Genomic DNA, 11,748 nt, shown 5'->3' with positions numbered 1-11,748 from the left:
TTTTTCATTTCCCACAGGATATAAGTTATTCAGTAGTTCTTGCCTTGGGAGTTTATTTCATTTTGATTTTATGATATTTTAGGGAATTATTTTTTAATCCAGTTAAAGCGGAATTAAATTCCCCATCTAATAATTCAATTTATCCCGAAAGGAATCACATTTCACACATCTTTAAAAAATCAGTTTTCCAAAGCGTAATATAATTTCCTTCAAGACGTACGTTCTTTATAAATACAAAAGTTAGTACATGCACGGTATTATGTCGCTTCAAAACCGACTACAGGCCATTCTTGGACGAGAATATGGAATGCCCTGGAATAAGCTCCCAGATGTTCACAGATTCGGGCGAATCAATTTAAGGTCCGATATAAACAATGCAATAGTTTTGTCCCAAACCTTAAAAAATGATAATATGAAAAAAATCGGGAAAATGTGTGAAAATTTAATTCAATAATTTGTCAAAACGACTATAGACTGTGTTTAAATAGAAAACAAGTATAGACAAACTAATCGTTTTAAAAATATCGCAAACTTCTGAAAAATACAATGTAGCTTACCTTTTAAAACTATTTTTAGCGACGCTGTGGTCAGACTGATTCGATTTTTAAAAACCAAATTTCTACAAAACAATATGCAAGCGGTTTTTTTCTTTTCACATGTTTTTTTTTCACATATATAATATCTCTAAAACTGTAATTTGACAGTTAGCTTTAAATTAATTTCATCAGAGGATTTAGGTCCAAAAGCATTGTCCACAAATTGTATTGCATACAAATATTTAAAAATTACATGCATGATAATTCCATTGTGCTTGGGGGTTAATTTTCCATGGAAGGAAAGTGTACTTTTCCCATTTTTTAAAAATCTTATCATAAAAATTAAAGCAACAATAAAATACTTGACTAGCATTCAATCCTTCTTTTTAATAGCTGTGACTTTTCTATATTCTTTTATCGTGAATAAAATTGTTTTATCAAAGGTCATTAATGGCAATAAACGACAGGAAATTGTACATGTAGTTGTTGTCAACAATGTCATAGCGCCAAAGCACCTTACCATGGAAAGGGTCCAGGGTCACTGACACTGTATCTGTTAGATAGAACAACAATCTGCACTTTAATATTAATATTCACAATACTTTTTTGGCAGTTTGCGACATTCTGCTGTTCTTTGAAGTGTTAATAATTTCATAGAAAGTACAAAATGACATGCCGTAAAGATTCCTCTGTTCAAGCAAAAGATCGAGCTTCTATGGGAATATATTAGAATTTAAACAAATTACATGAATTTATAGATATTTTGCCCAAATGTCGTCTACCGTACACTATCTCCGGAACAAACACGGTTTGGCTTATAAATGCGTTTTTATCCTTTTTCATCGATGTGAAATAAAATCGATTTAAATTTCAATTGATTCTACTAGTATACTTTAGATTGATAATTTTTCACTTTACCAAGAAGCTTTAGCTATAATCTATTGAGTCATAATTTTTATCTTGCCAATACAATTGATTTAGTATGTTTCATTTTTGGTTCTAGCAGGGGAATTAATATTAATACATATTTTGTTCTCTGTTTTGCAATAATTTTTCACGGGGTGTAATTTTAAACCTACGGGAGGTGAGGGAAATCTGTATACTTTACAAAATTGTTTTCATAATAAAATCTTAATATGGAACGGGAAAAAGCTATATGTAATAAGTTTTTCTCCGGGGAACATTCGTAGTTTTTAAATTCGAGATTGCGATTAATTCTATGTAGTTTGTTCAAGCTCAAATAGCAATAAGAATTATCAAGTTAACATTTTAGCATACTTCTGTTTTAAATAAACACAAATTAACAATAATGCCGATTTTTAATGATCAAAACAAAAGACATGTAAAAAAAAAAATCACAAAACGGGAGACATTGTATGTCAAGTATATACAAGAAGGAAAAAATTATTCATTCAAGTGATAGGCGTTTTCTAAGATGTGGTCAACATTACGAGCTATTCATCGTTCAATGACTTTTCTTACGCCCATCATGTACACGTACATCTGACCCCATGCACTGCTTTAGAATTCATAAAGCACACAGAGAAACGGCGTTAAACTTATAAGCTGCACGCTATGGCGTGACGGATCAGAAGCGAGGCGTCTAGACGTGTCACTGCCTCCACCGGACCACCCACTGCAGACTGACGGAAGACGGCTTTGAAGTTTACCAATGTTTACCGAAACGTCCTTGGGGCTACAAAGGTCATGGGCATGCTTTTGTGGATTTTCTTTAAATATGATAAATATTAATTTGGAAATATATGTGAATCACAGGAAAGGAAAATAAGATGAGTAATGAATTGAATACTGATTTTGGTATCAAAACTGACAGGGAATAAATACAAGTATCAGTAATTCTTTCTTAGAATTTTAAAGTTAATTCATTTTAACGTTATTTGTTATACGAAGCTAATCTAAATGTTCTTTTGCATGATACTTTTATCTGACGTCGTATATTTACTCTGTTTTGATTATTATGATGTGTTTATGATATTTGCCAAGTATTGATAAAGATTATTATTGATAGAAGTACAACCTTGTCGCAGGGGAGAAGAAAGTTCCGCAAAAAGAAGTAAACAATCTAAATTTAGTCAATGTTATGCTGGTAATTGCATTCAATATCTACTTATATAACTTGTTATGCATTCGTAAATTCTTAAAATAAACTGCAGATGACATTAATCTGCCGCCTTCAAACATTAAAAGACCAATTCGAACTTTATACCATTCAACTCGGTACTTTTTTAATCGTCACTAAGATGAAATTTTTTTCGGGGGGGGGGGGGGGAGGGGTTATCCCAAGGAGAAAAAATGCCGCAGTATTCTCTTTCAGACTATCTTGTGTTCATCCAAATTTCTTTAAAGTATAGTTAATAAATTGCTCTCAAGAAGTCTTTTTTTGCGTGGACCCTGAGGTCCACGCAGAAAATATATAAGCGAGGTTAAACCGGATGCTATGGGGAAAATTCAGCCTGCGCATGAGCTAGACTGGTTCCTGTGCGTAATGGGTAGCTCAGGGAACCAGGCTAGCACAAGTTTATCTGAATCGGGATCGGGATTCCGTGCCATATGACACATAAGTTCAAAGGCGCTGTAATTGTAAAGTTGTCGGTAAACAGTACAGAAACAAGGTATTCCTATTAAAGAAATGATTGGCATGTGATATGAACTATCAGTATTATGAAATAAGTTAAAGCTGCTTGGTCCGATTTAATATCAAATTTTATGCACGCTTTTAAACGATGGCTATGCTTAGTATAAGTATAATAATAGACATTGCAGTAGTTTTACCCGTCAATAATGCCAACTTTCAATGAAGAAAAATACGTACAAAATTTGCTAACAAGACAAACGACATTAAAATGTACCGCGTTATTTCGCCTCATGTTAAATTTCACCCCTGACGACGAGACGGGTATGGTTGTATTACGACTTTGACATCGCTTTAAATAAAGGTCGAAATGATCAGACAAATTACAAATAAACATGTATACGTTTTGTTTGCTAATATTTCCAAAGTCTGCTTTCTTTAAATGGATGCATAGCATGCGGATTGAATAACCCCAATCATTCGGGGGACGAAACCAAGCGGTTTCCTTTACTAAACATTCCCGTGATGCATTTTGGTTTGTTTTTTCGTTTGCCCAAAGAGAAATTATTTTTATTTACTTTGAATATTTCTAACTTTGAAAGGAGACTGATTCTGCTGGTGTAAATAGGAGAAAGTCCATAACTTTCTAAGATAAATGATTTGTATGGAAAAAATGTTGATACTGTAATTACAAAAAAATCGGACCAAGCAGCTTTAATGTTATGCCGAAACTACAACATGCATCAAATAGCATAATTTGCAATGTTTTGTTGTTTTCCGAATACACATGTAACTTAACTTTACGTACATTTATAGTAGGCGAGGCTAGAGAACTTCCCGATTAAATTTTTTAAGCATTTAAGTATGATTGAATAATTATGTCACTATAAAAGTTTAAATCTCAAGAAAAATGCATCAAAATATGAAATTTTTAATTTACACAAAGCTGTCACTGCATAGTTAACAAAGTAAAGCGAATCGTAATGTGTGTGCAAATAGCAGAATTCACCGAATGCCTGATACTATACATGCAAACTTCATTGATAGATAAATCATAATTATTTTAGAAGTATGACTCCTTTAAATTCTGAGATAAAAAGCCAGGGCTATACATGCATATAAACGCAATACAACGTACAAATTAAGTGGTTAAAAGCAGAGGGCTAGAGTCGGTGGAATCTCTGATAATCTTAAGGATTTCACGTTTTCGTTGGAAACACATGCAAATGGTCCACGTATTGTAGTCCTTTTTTAAAGGACAGCAACTTGTGTTACCTATATTCTATTACAAATAATTTGAGAATAAGGATTACGCAACAGAATGTCATTATCAATAATAAGAGGTAAATAGGTTTAGATAACGGCCTATCCACGAAACCATATTCAGTCCATTCGGGAGAAATGTTCTGAGAACGCATCGTCTGTGCACGAATGGGCAATTCTCTTCTTAATTCTAAATCAAAGTACTGAAGAACTGACGGGAGTTGATTTTGTCGATGTTTATTTATTTTGAAATCAATGATATGTTATTTTGCATGACAAGTACATGTAGTTTCTAATTTGAATTACGCACATTTTTATAATATGATTTTTGGACTTTTTCGACAAGAATGTCGAGAAACCCCCATATGAATCATGTTAAACAATATTTAAAGATAACATTTATTCAATCAAACTATGTATCAGTAATAGAAATATTTCTCGAATATAGTATGGATCCAAGCAATTTTGAACTCTACTCTCGTTCAACCAAACGCTCGGCTGACACCGTAAATCTCCGACAAGGATTTAAGGAGACGCCGAGAACGAGACTATATTGAACTCTGGCGTAGGAATACATACGACCACAAAAAATATTTAAATTGTTCGTACCATTTCAATTCTGACTATTTTCAAGGTATTTATAAATAAGTTTCCTTAAAAACAATGCTTTAGCAAACATTACATTGAATTTATTAATTATTTTCAAGAACTAAGTCTTGTCAGCAGCAGTGATTTGTGCTGCATGAGGTCCCAACACTGTTTCACTTTCGGTTTGTCTGAGTAACTGCATAGGAGAGTTGATTAAAATTAACTCCCAAAAATGAATTCAAATGATGAAAATGATATCAATTATTATTTTCATGAAGTTTCACTAATAGGAAATTATTATTTTTTTTGCAGGTTTTTTACATGTACATAAAGTTTATCTTTTTAAAATTACTGACACTTACAATATAGTGAGTTTATTCATTTAACATCTTCAATTTCATTACCGATTTCCCATCGTATTTAACCCTTTATGATAACCCCATATCTAAATGCTTCTATAAATATTTAGAGTAGAAAGTGGATTGAAAATCTTTGTTTATTTTGGCAAATGCTTTATTTATCATTATGGAATATGTCTCTCCCAGTGGTACTGCAAACAAAACTATAATTCGACTAGTTGTCTATAAAATAACGTTTTTAACATCGGTATATTCACGTTCCTTAAAATAGAATCCATACTTGACCCCCCCAAAAAATTAACGTTTTGTTTTATTATTGGTAGACACATTCCTGAGTTCTAAAATAATTTAATGATTTCACCGAATTCTAATGCCGTTAACATTCAAAATGTCAGAAATATACTTTACTTTTAATTTTGACCTTTAAAATTTTCATTTTGCATTTCTCTGCTAATCAATTGAATTTTTCAATTGAATATTTTTGGTAATTTTGGCAAATCAATCAGATAAAAGTGTTCAACAATGAATGATATATGTATGAAATTAAAAATGCATTCAATTTTTTGTATTCCCATCGGAATTGAATTTGCATTTGGGGGAGGGAAGGTCGGTGATAATATAATATTTTATTTGGCATAATATATATAAATTTAAAAAAAAAAAAATTTGTGACAGAAAAGAAAGAAAACCGAAGGGCAAACACTGTGGCTTTTGGGGGAAATTCATTAACTCAAACGCAGAAAACCACAAACCTCTTTCTTGCACTTTTCTTGGGATATATTTTTTTTCTCCCAGATACAGCGTTAATTAGCATTTGATGGCTATGTAGTGGGTGGTAATGAGGGAAATTTATCAAGAAATGTAACAGGTTATGATGGGTTTGCACATAAAATCTGTACAGTTAGACACAATGTTAGATCGTTAGATTTTAAGTGACAGCAAACGGCTCCAGTGAATCCAGGAAACTTTTAAAGAGTGTCTAGATCCTTTATGTTAATATCTAATGCTTTAAAATTATTTTCAATTTTCATGGCTTCCCTATCTACTTTTGCTATTTTCAGAAGTAATCTGCCGAAAAAGTATTTTTAAAGCCATTAATTTACTTCGAGATGTATAATTCTGAAGAACGTATATAAAATAATTTGCGAATTTATCTGAAATGATTGTCAAACTGGGCAAGACATTGATACTGCGTTTTTGTAAGATTCTATATTCTGAGCAATAAATTAAATTAAGCGTTCATTTTGTTGTATTATTATCATATTTTGGAGGTTTTGTTGTCGTACGGGCTTTTATTGTTTAGTTTTGGTAGTATTTACCTATCTTCAAAACAGAAATGTATGTATATTTTATAAGTTCTTTAAAGTTTTCAATTCAGAATTAAAGTTATAATAAAATATAGAATATCTGTTCAACGGTAATGCGCAAATTATTCATATCAGATTTTTTCAGAGTGAAAAATGAAAATGTGTCAATGATGTTATCTTGGATATTTTCATCTATTTCATTCGCTCCCTATCTTCACGTGCTACAGGATAATCCCAAAAAATTGCAAAAAATAAATGTATAAATGAATGTAGTTTGGACATAAATATATTTATATAAATTTTTATAGCGAAAAGAAGTGGAAATGGGAACTTGATACATATTTTAAGGAAGGAGTTTTCTCGTTATTAGACATACTTCTTACATTAAGAAATATATGAAGTTTTGACACAGTTAAACAGATCACATAACCGAATGATTCTATCAGTCTTTTCAAATTTGACCTTCTTGTTTTCGCATAAAGGTCAGGTCAAGGTCACTACCATTTCCATCAACTAAAAGGATATAAAAATAAATGTAGTTATCTGCAGTTATGCAGAAACCTGTTCAAGATATGAAGTTTCTATTCTTCAATGAAATGATAGAAAAATAGAATGTCTGTCAGCTTATTTTATTAAATTGGAATAAATATTTAAAATTAAATTGTTATTGCTTAGCCCGCATTTCCTCTAATTTTCTTAAATTTTGAAGATATTTTGATTATTTTTTTTTATGATTTCATCATTAAAGTATTTCCGATTTTAACAAGTTATTAAGACTTTATATGAATATATAAATGGACAAAAAAGCTAATAAAAGTATAATTTGATAGGCAAATTAAATTTTAAAAACATATTCTGAAACCCAAGTACTTAGCATTAGTTAACATCAGCTGGAAAAAAAATCCAACATTAATGTCTCATGAATCTACAGCAATTCTGATCTGCAAAAGCGTGATATTTTCCTACGCCAATGTTCCGCCATGAAAATAGTCCTTGTTAGATTCTTAACTTTGATTACTATTTCTATGCAAAGTTGTATGATAGTAAAAAGACAGAGAAATGTTATATTTTAATTTCCTTTTATCTTGATTTAATGAACATTTAATCAAATTTACTTTAGACAAGTTGAAAACCAGAAAAGACTCCTTTCTAACATTCATTTCAGGTGCAAAAAAAGCGATTTAATATTGAAATTGATGACAAAAGAAAGTGGGCGCATAAGATGTAAATTCGGCAGGAACCTGAGCACATAGGGAGAGTAAAATTTCATTGATTATTTGTGCATATTTATTAAACTATAATCGTTATTTGGTTCCTTCACGGTAAGGAAATTGATAAAAAAAATGTTTGATCATGAAATGCAGTTAGTTTTATCAAAACATGGGTCTGAATATAGCAACACGAGGCGATTTACGCAAAATCTTACTTCTTTACAGCTGTTTTTGAATGATTTAATTGTTTCTGGGTCTTCTCTCCACAAATTTAAAACGTGTAAAGATTTTATATTTCAACATAGAATGTGTTGCTTGTTAAAAATAGATGAGAGATGACCCAGAAATGACCAAATATGTACTTTTAAATATATTTTTAGGATGAAAATAAACTAAGTTATGAGATATGAAAATTTCGTGTTAAATAATTCTTTATATCATTACTTTATGAAGTCTCACATGGCACAATGTACTAGTATTCGTGTCGGCTCTATGAAACTCGGCTTATTGGTGTTTTGGGTTCGAATCCTACTGGTATTTTTTTTAACAATATTTTTTTCTTCTATTTTTTAATTAAATTTACAATTAGGTTTTTGAAAATACTTCATTGGCTTTTTTAGCTATCATAATGGTATACCGTTTTCGAAAGTTTGAAACAACTTCTAAATGATTGTCTTGTTTCCGAATTTAAAGGCGTTTACCTCTTTGTATACATGTAAACAATGGTTTCACCGGAAAAGTATGGGTGTTGTTTTTGTAAAAGACAACTTAAAGAAAAAGAAAGCGGCCATTTAGTGTTAACATTGCAAAGGTTCTCCGAACGAGGGGTATTGAAACTACAAATGTTAGCACCATATGTGACACATGTAGACTTTCAAACAAAAATACTTTGTCTAAGAATATATCTCGAATACCAATACAAAGTAGTCCAAATGAAAATAGCATCAGTTTGCCAATTGTGACAGCTGGAAAGTGTAATAAAAGCTGCTTTATTTGTAGAAAAACGGGCTCCCTGAAATGCATTCCCAGAGAAGCAAAAATGGACATTTTTATTAATTTTGGTATTCTTGTACCACTTGGTGCCCGATGCTGCCCTCTCCATCTAACCGGAAATTTCATTAAACCATCAACACATGTTCATAAATCAATGTTAAAAAAAATCAACTGCTTTAAACTTTGATGAAATTGTGTCGTTATTTAATGATTTAAGAAAAGTTGCCTTGTTAGGAGTGTCAATAGATCAATTTATCGACCTCAATCAACATGTCACATATATGCGTAACACAAGAGAAAGAACAATAAGAAACGCAATTGGCATTTTCCTGTTTAAAATGAAATGTGGATTGTCTAATGCCCTTATTTGGCTTTAGCAGTCGTCGACAAGTAGCGCGTATAATTCAACAGACGCGGACAGCACTAGTACGTGACTTTGTTCCTTTACACTTGGGGTTCAGTCATTTGTCACGTGACAAAATTGTGAATGACCACACAACGGACATTGCAAAACAGTTTTTTAGTGATCCAATATCTGACACAGTTATCCTTGTTATGGATGGTACATACGTGTTCATTAAGAAAAGCTCAGCATATCGTTTTCAACGGCTATCATACTCCATGCATAAGAACAAACCCCTTGTAAAACCGTTTGTTATAACCTCTACTGATGGCTATATAGTTGATGTCATGGGTCCCTACCTATCTAATGGCAAAAGTAACGATGGCTCCATTATCAAGCATTTAATCACGTCAAACTCTGGTAACATCATGGAATTCCTCAAAGATGACAATGTTTTGATAGTAGTTTTCAGAGGTGCTATTCCCTTCTTAAATGAACTGGGTTTTAAAACACACATGCCTGCATTTCTTCAAAAGTCTGTTAAACAGCATAGTACCAACAAAGCAAATATGACACGTCTTGTCACCAAAGTGCTTTGGGTGGTTGAGGCTGCCAATGGCCGGATCAAAAAATGGAAGTTTTTAGACAATGTTGTTTGCAACAGTCAAATTCCGCATATCAGAGACTCTGTTCGAATTATTTGTGCAATAATCAACAAATATAGACCTCCTTTAAAAACAGATAATCAGGATGATGATGATGACATTGCACGACAAATGAGAGTCGCAGCATTACCCAAAATAAATTCCCATCAGGATAGGATAAATAAAAATCCAAAGTTAAAATTCCGAGAAAAATAAAAAAAAAAACTGGCTAACTATTGAATCCAAAGATGCTTTACCAGATTTTCCTATTTACACTGAAGACATTCTAACATTTGGGGTCTGTCAGCTCAAACAAGCGAAAAAGTATACTGACGAACATCTTGGAGACGGGGACTATAGAACTGATGTATCCTGCGAGGAAGCTGGTTTATTGCATGCCAGAATACAGTCTAGACATACCTCTAGAAAACTTTATAATATATGGGTTGAGTTAAGCAGGGAGGATGTGACGGGATGGTTCTGTGAGTGTAAAGGAGGATCGAGAACAGTCGGTTGTTGTGCCCACATCTGCTCTGTCATATGGTACCTTTCCTTTGCTCGACACCAAAACTACACGGCAACTCCTGACATCTCTATGCGACGCGGCCGATATTGTATGGAGACTGATTCTGGAGAGGAATCTCATTAAAATGTTGATGTTATACGAGTTTTAGATATTATGTTGATATAAAATTGTTATTTCAACATGTCGTTTTGATTTCTGCTAAATACATATCATATTCTGTTCCTATACTAGTATATTAATGTAATATACACTAATAAACTAACTATTTATCGATTTACCCCTAGTTATCATGTTCAAAAATAGTTTCAAAATTTTAAAATAGTCGTGATTCCAGGAAAGTTATACCTTCCAGTATTTTAGTAATCAATTTTTGTACAAGCCTGTAGCGCTTTGAGGTTATAGACATTTAAATCCCAGTTGATTCGTGTCGATGAATCGCATGCGCGGATCCAGAAAATTTTTCCAGGGGGGGGGGGGGTCCGAAGGATAATTGTGTTTGCCAGGGGGGGTCCGAGGCATATTTTCGTGATAATTTTACTATGTAAATTCAATAAATTTTCATTTTCCAGGGGGGGGGGGGGGGGTCCCGACCCCCCCCCCCCCGACCCCCCCTCTAGATCCGCGCATGAATCCTGCAAGCTTACTATCTTACTTTTAACAATGCTTGGCAGATTCACTTCTTTGATTATCTCTTTATAAAAGACACACATTTCGCAACAGATTGTACGTCTAAAAGCCATAGTGACCAAATATATATCGATATAAGCAAATAAACTCTCTCTATACGGCAAAAATAGCGATCTTGCTTAAAATTTCAAATCTTAGTATCCAAGACATAATTTACTTAGAAAAACAAATGGTTTGCAATCATTCATTTGACGTTTGCATCGCATTTGTTTATTGGTCTCATCTGTCACAAATGTTATTGCTTTAGTATTTGCCGATTTAGGAGCGGCCATAGAACATAATGCAAAAGTTTGGTACGTAAATTCTTCCCTTTTTATTGAAGTGACCCAAAAATGTATTTTAAAAACAAGATTATTTTGTTTTTGCCCTAGAAGCATTGTCATACTTTTTAAGGTCAATATTTTATCTATTTTGATTAAATGTCATTTTTTTACAGTTTCAATGATGATATTATAAACTCAAATCTTTATCAAATCACGCAAATCACCACGATTTTATGGAGACTGGGAACGTTTATTGTGTTAAATTATTTCTATAAACGTCTTCAAACCTACAGCTTTTATTTCAATAACTTGGCCAAGTAAAACCAGTAGCATTTTGTAAGATTAATGTTGATAATCTTAAAATACAGTTATTACAAATGCATCAAACAAATACAAACCCCTTCGATGTTAGTTATCAGGAAATCACTAATCAAG

Source organism: Crassostrea angulata, chromosome 3 (assembly GCF_025612915.1).
Source record: "Crassostrea angulata isolate pt1a10 chromosome 3, ASM2561291v2, whole genome shotgun sequence".
NCBI lineage: Eukaryota > Metazoa > Mollusca > Bivalvia > Ostreida > Ostreidae > Magallana > Magallana angulata.
Note: the sequence above shows the minus strand (reverse complement) of the source record.